This window comes from Piliocolobus tephrosceles, chromosome 1 (assembly GCF_002776525.5).
Source record: "Piliocolobus tephrosceles isolate RC106 chromosome 1, ASM277652v3, whole genome shotgun sequence".
NCBI classification, from domain to species: domain Eukaryota; kingdom Metazoa; phylum Chordata; class Mammalia; order Primates; family Cercopithecidae; genus Piliocolobus; species Piliocolobus tephrosceles.
In genome coordinates this window covers 35,272,715-35,279,399 of record NC_045434.1, presented here as the reverse complement: position 1 = coordinate 35,279,399, position 6,685 = coordinate 35,272,715, and the positions used below count along the sequence as shown (strand labels likewise).

At 41.1% G+C, this 6,685-nt stretch overlaps 1 long non-coding RNA gene across 1 annotated transcript; it reads right to left on the bottom strand.

The window, feature by feature from the left end:
* Positions 1-4,181: 4,181 nt before the first annotated feature.
* LOC111555329 lies at positions 4,182-6,233 on the bottom strand. The gene is made up of 3 exons (XR_002735500.1): positions 6,078-6,233; positions 5,181-5,276; positions 4,182-4,752 (listed from the first exon to the last, which is right to left on the bottom strand). It is a non-coding gene; the product is annotated as an uncharacterized LOC111555329 (long non-coding RNA).
* Between the last annotated feature and the right edge of the window lie 452 nt (positions 6,234-6,685).

The following is a 6,685-nucleotide window of genomic DNA, read 5'->3' as shown; positions in this document are numbered from 1 at the left end:
CCCTTCCTTTCTCCCTTTCTTCCTCCCTTCCTTGTCTCCCTCCTTCCCCTTCTTTCTTTCTCTTTCTTTCTTTTTCTCTTTCTTTCACATGGGGTCTTGCTCTGTTGCTCAGGCTGGTGCAGTGGCATGATCATGGCTCACTGCGGCCTTGACCTGCTGGGCTCAGGTGATCCTCCCACCTCAGTCTCCTGAGTAGCTGGGGCTACAAACACGCACCACCACACCCAGCTAATTTAAAAAACTTTTGTACAGAAGGATGTCACTGTGTTGCCCAGGCTGATCTTGAACTCCTGGGCTTAAGCAGTCCTCCTGCCTTGACTTCCCAAAGGGCTGAGATGTAGACTATTTTCTAGCTTCCTTATTAAAGACTGATCTTTTATTTATTAATACTTCTCAATATTTATCCCAGTAGAAATAATATTATAATGGGAGCATGGTGATGTGGAAGTTAGTCATCGTTCTCCCAGTAAACCACAGTAAACAACTCAACCTTCCTTTCTATATCCACTTTCTTTTACTTTAAAATTAGGATGAGAATATTTGCCTTGCCTTCTTTATAACTTTAGTCTGAGGATTAAATAATATTACAAAAGCAAAGATAACTCTGAAAAGTGTTTTAAGGCTGGGCACTTTGGGAGGCTGAGGCAGGCAAATCACTTGAGGTCAGGAGTTCAAGACCAGCCAGGTCAACATGATGAAACCCCATCTTTACTAAAAATACAAAAAATAGCCGGGCATGGTGGCAGCCACCTGTAATCTCAGCTACCTGGGAAGCTGAGGCAGAAGAATTTTTTTAGCCTGGGAGGTGGAGGTTGCAGTCAGCTGAGATCACATCATTGCACTACAGCCTGAGTGACAAAGCCAGACTCTGTCTCAAAAAAAAAAAAAAAAGTTTAAAAATATCAGGTATTATAAGTAGTATTATGGTTATGTGTCATAATATCAATTTCAGAGCACTTCCTGAAATCACTGAAGTTAATTTGAGTGTTTGGTGTTAACTTGAAGTTGTAAGGCCTGCAGGGTCTTAGTTGTCTCCATTTTCTTTCCTTTGTTTCCAAATTGCTGGCCTGGATCAATACATCAATGTGCAGGCTGGGCTGTGTTTGCCTAGTTCCAGATTTGTCCCTCAACACTATCTTTCAGACACCTTCCAATTCTCTGCTTCCCCAACCCCTGGCTAGCCTTGTCCTACCCATGTCCAGGTCAGGCTCCTGGAAAATGAAGCAGGCCCACCTTGTCTGGAAAGGGAATTCAAACAAACTTACCTGGGTAGCACTTAATCAACCCACCCCATTCTCTCCTGAGTTGTTCACATGATAAACCCATGTCAGACTCCAAACTCGCATTGTAAAATCTCACTCTCCTGCCACATCTCTGCAATATCTTAGAGACACAGCCACCTCATCGTATCAGATCAATTAATCATCTTTAACATCTATCCCCCTTCAGGAAGGACAAAACTCCATCCCATCCTTCTTACAAACATGTGCTCTCTTCTGACTTCTTTTCCTTGGATATTTATTTCAATTTGATACCACCTGAATACATCTATTTCCCATTATGCAGGGCACCAGTATGATTTTCTCAGGTTTCATACAACCCCCTAGCGACAGCCAAATGGATGCTTAAGCTACAAATGAGTTAGGTTTCAAATGAGATATGAATCCTATTCAATTAACTGTATAAAATTTGTTATATAACCAGCAAACAGAAGTTTAAGTCTAAAAATAGTATTCAAGATCTAGGACAAGAGGTGGAGACAAAAATCAGGAAGAATATGAAATCCTCAGGAAAAGAAATAATTAAACTACTAGGTTAGTATTTGTTTTCTACAGAAAAACTTCCAACATAACCCATGCTATAGTGGGATTTAGAACATACCGATAAGAAAGTAAGTTTCCTCCCTGAATGTCATCAGGAAGAAACTAAAAGTGTAAACTGGGAAACTGCAGCATGCTAAAAATCTCTCTTCACATGAAAAAAAGAATGTGTTATAATAGAAAAAATTATAAAAAGAGGAGTCTGGAAAAATAATTGTCTGTATACAAAAGTGATCATATAGTTAATACAAATATTCTTAGAGTGGAAAATGTCACTCTTTCTGACTCATACCAAGCAATGTCTTGATATACAATCTATTCCCAAAATGAATCTCTCTACCAGGAATGGTGGGGGGTGGAGATGGAGAGAGGAGAGTCAGGGGTTGTACGGATGATCAGTTCTGTTGTTTAGTTATGTAATCTAATAAATTCTTATCTGATTCATTTCTTGCTCATTTAATGGGAGTCTCATCAGCCTCTGAGCAGCCTGATTAAATTTCTCATCCTGCAAAGCCAAGGTAGAACTAGTCCCAATAGCTATTGTACCCCATGAGGCCCTTCCTAAAGGACTAGATTCCCCTCATGTTCGTCATGTTCATTGTTACATTTGGCATCTGGGCTCCTTTGTGCACCAAAGACTAACCCATTTTTTAAGTGTGCTTATCATTGTGTTGCCAGTTGGCACTGCCCTTCCAGGGCACTCTCTGTCTTGTATTTCATTAATGTATAACGTCTTATAATAGACTATATGTTCCTTGAGGATAAAGGTGCCTTCGAATTTGTAGTCCTTTATTACCACCATCCCAATGTCTTGCACAGAGAAAATTTTCACTAAAAGGTTTTCATACATAACAAATCAAGGTGAACAATACTGATAATACACAAGTCACTTTACCAAAGTCCTCAAATTAAAATTTCCACAATCATAAACCACGGTTCCTTCAAAATCCAGGTCATGGCTCACTTTCTCCAGAAAACATTCTCTTTTATCCCTTGTTTCCTTAATTCTTATTTCTTGATTTTTATTAGGGATATGACAGTGTATACCTTGACTAAAGAAGCTATTTTTAATGTTATACATGTTTCTTTTTTTCTCTTTTTTTTTTTTTTTGACAGAGTCTCACTCCATCACCCAGGCTGGAGTGCAGTGATGTGATCTCGGCTCACTGCAACCTCTACCTCCCAGGTGCAAGCTATTTTCCTGCCTCAGCCTCCTGAGTAGCTGGAATTACAGGTGCACACCACCACTCCTGGCTAATTTTTGTATTTTTAGTAGAGTTGATGTTTTGCCATATTGGCCATGCTGGTCTTGAACTCCTGACCTCAGTGATCCACCCGCCTCATCTTCCCAAAGTGCTGGGATTACAGGCATGAGCCACCGTGCCCGGCCTGCTGTACCTGTTTTAAAGACATATTATAAGCAGATGCTTTCTCTTCCCAGCTAGTTTCTAAGTATTTTTGAAAGTAAGGAACGATATCTTCAATTTCCTCACACCATTCATACACGATTCTGCATACAGTTTTAACTAATATTTATCCAGTGCTTTCCAGGTGCCAGGTGGTTTTTAAACACTTCATATGGATTTGATCAACCCTCATGGCAACACTACAGTACTACACATAAGTAACTAACTCAAGGTCACACAAACAGAAAGTGGCAACACCAGGATTTGATCTCAGGCAGTCTTGCTCTAGGCCCCTTGTCTTAACCACTCTACTCTACAGCCTCCTAAACAAAAAACATGAATATAAATCTGCTTTATTGCCATGTAGACAGAAAACATTACAGTAGCTTCAAGAACAATTGGTTTAATCTAAAAAGTTTATTAAAGCCATGCTTTTTGGTAAATGGTGGTTTGTGCTGTAGTCAGACAGCAGAGATTTTTCTGCTCCTTTTGTTTCTCTCTTTGCTCCTTTTATTATTTATACTGCTAAAATAGCTGCCTTACTACCATAATGTGATTCTGTTTTTCATGGAAAAGTTTGCACTACCACCAAGTTATCCATAACACCACAACTTCTTGACAGGTTGGTCATTTCTGACACTTGTGTATGTCTCAGAATGTCAGTCCCAAGGCCCCTTGCTGCTCCTGCCTCACATACAACAGCAACAACAGATTTACCCGAGGGTGGGTCTCAGCTCGGCTACTTACCAGCTGTGGAACCTTTTTTCTTTTTTTTTTCTTTTTAGTTGAAATCTGCTCTGTTTCCCAGACTGAAGTGCAATGGTATGATCTCAGCTCACTGCAATCTCTGCCTCCTGGGTTCAAGCGATGATCCTGCCTCAGCCTCCCAAGTAGCTGGAATTATAGGCATGTATCACCTCAGCTGGCTGATTTTTGTATTTTCAGTAGAGATGGAGTTTCACCATGTTGACCAGGATGGTCTCAAACTCCTGACCTCATGTGATCTGTCCACCTCGGCCTCCCAAATTGCTGGGAGTATAGGCGTGAGCCACCGCGCCCAGCCCCAGCTGTGGCGACTTGGGCAAATCGTTGAAATTGTCTTCACCTCAGTTCTTCATCAGACAAACAAGGACAATAAAATCTTCATGAGAGCGTTACTATGAGGTTCAGAGATGATGTAGGGAAAGTAACTAGCACAGCCTCTGGCATACAGTAGGTGCTGAATTAATAGTAGTTGTTATTATTCTCTTAGCAATTCATACAAGTATTGCGGCACAAGAATGATCAACACAGAGCTGTTCTTAAAGATCTGCCCACTCACTGAGCCTCCTGGTACTGTAGCTTTTTTGTTGTGCTGTTGTTAAAACTGCTTGGATTATAAATCTCACGGATTCTTGTACCCCATTAATCAGTGAAAGGACATAGTGTCTTTATGGATTTGCATATTATTGCTTTAGATCCTAGTCACTCCAGAGAATTTGCTGCGAGACAGCTGGTCATTTCACCTTCCTTGGTTAGCCCCACAGCTGTCAAATAGAGAGAACAATGACATCATTGATTTGGGATGTTTCTTGCAAGTAAAAAATAATAAATTAAAATTTTCCTATCACTCTCTTAATGAAAAGTTGTCTATAACTGTGTCTCATAGGTCCTTAATACTTTTTTTTTTTTTTTTTTGAGACAGAGTCTCACTCTGTCACCCAGGCTGGAGTGCAGTGGTGTGATCTGGGCTCACTGCAACCTCCGCCTCCCGGGTTCAAGCGATTCTCCTGCCTCAGCCTCCCTGGTAGCTGGGATTACAGGCATGTGCCACCACGACCCAGCTAATTTTTGTATTTTTAGTAGAGATGGGGTTTCACCATGTTGCTCAGGCTGGTCTCAAACTCCTGACCTCAGGTGATCCACCTGCCTCTGCCTCCCAAAGTGTTGCGATTACAGGCATGAGCCACCGCACCTGGCCAGGTCCTTAATACTCTGAACAATTCAGGGCAGATTGTACAAATCCATCTCTGTCAATGAGGAATTATTATGATTTGGGTTGTTGCAATACCTACAAGGAAAAAGACAACAAGTTATTGACAGCATGATCGATTTTAAGATTAAGCAGTGTCAAACAAAATAATCTTGCATTTGGAGGAGACTTGAAGATCTCCCCATTTTCCTCCCTTCTTCCACCTCCTCCTACTTGATATTTTGATTCCTTTATAAAGAATGACAAAATGTCACTCAGCCTCTGCTTCACCCCCACCATGCAGCTCATGAAGACAAGACAGCTTGTAATTACCAATCTCTAGTTGGCCAATGCTGTTCATAAATTCAGATTGTTATCTTTTTAAAAGTAAGCATTTCAGTGGCATATTGTGCTCTTCAGCCCATTAAATGCACATCACTATTCTTATTTCATTGAACATCATTAGTTATGAAGGTAAAGCTAGTAAATTAGAATTGTAGAGACCTGGGGACCTGGGCTGTAGCTGGAGTTGTGTCACTAGTACAGACAAGTCAACCACAGCAAGCTCCAGTTTATTCAATTGTGAAATGCTGGCTCTCTGTCTGACGTGCCCAGCTGCAACCTCCCCGCTCAGCAGACAGGCAGGCCCCAACTTACAAATGGATCTTGTTCCAAAAGACCATAGAAGCTTGTTATTTGGAACTCAGAAACTATTTTCCTGTTGGAACAACATCATAAATGACGGCTGGGATCTCAGTTTTGTCCACAGCAATCTACTTCATTCATAAAGGTAGTTAAATTATGGTATCATTCCAAGGGTAAGAGGGATGAAAAAGAATTTTTTTCCCTTTCTGGATGCAAGTCAACACTAGACAAAACTTTGAAATATGTGCTGTTTACCTGGGCACCTTCCCACTTCCATTCCTTTTCCTCTCTTCCATCTTCTTAATGTCTTTTAGGGACCCAAAGGCTCCAACCCACACCTGTTTCACTCTACAAAGTTACTAACTTGCTCTCTCCTCTCCATTTCCACCCCACCATTCTACTGCTCCTCCACCCCCATCTTCCATCTATAACCCCGCTGGTCTTCACCCTACCCCCACCTTATCCTCCCATCAAACTTCCACTCCTTCAGTGAAGCTGTCCTCAGCTAGATTAGGGAGAAGGAAATCTGATTTAAATGATCTGTAAATACCTAAGCTTAATAAGAGCTGACATTTACATAGTACTTCCTGTGTGCCTGGCACTATTTTAAGCATGTATCAACTCTCTAGATTCTCAACAACCCTGTGAGAGAGGTGCTATTATCTGCATACCACAAATGAGGAAACTGAGGCACAGAGAGGTTAAGTGACTTGCCCAAGGTCATAACGCTATAGTCATTGGTAGAGGTGGTATTTGAATCCATGCAGTCTGATACTGGAGCCTGTGATCTGATGCTCATTTTAAAGAAGCCTATTTTCTTCTTTAAAATGAAATGCTTAACCCAACTGAGTCTCCACATCTTA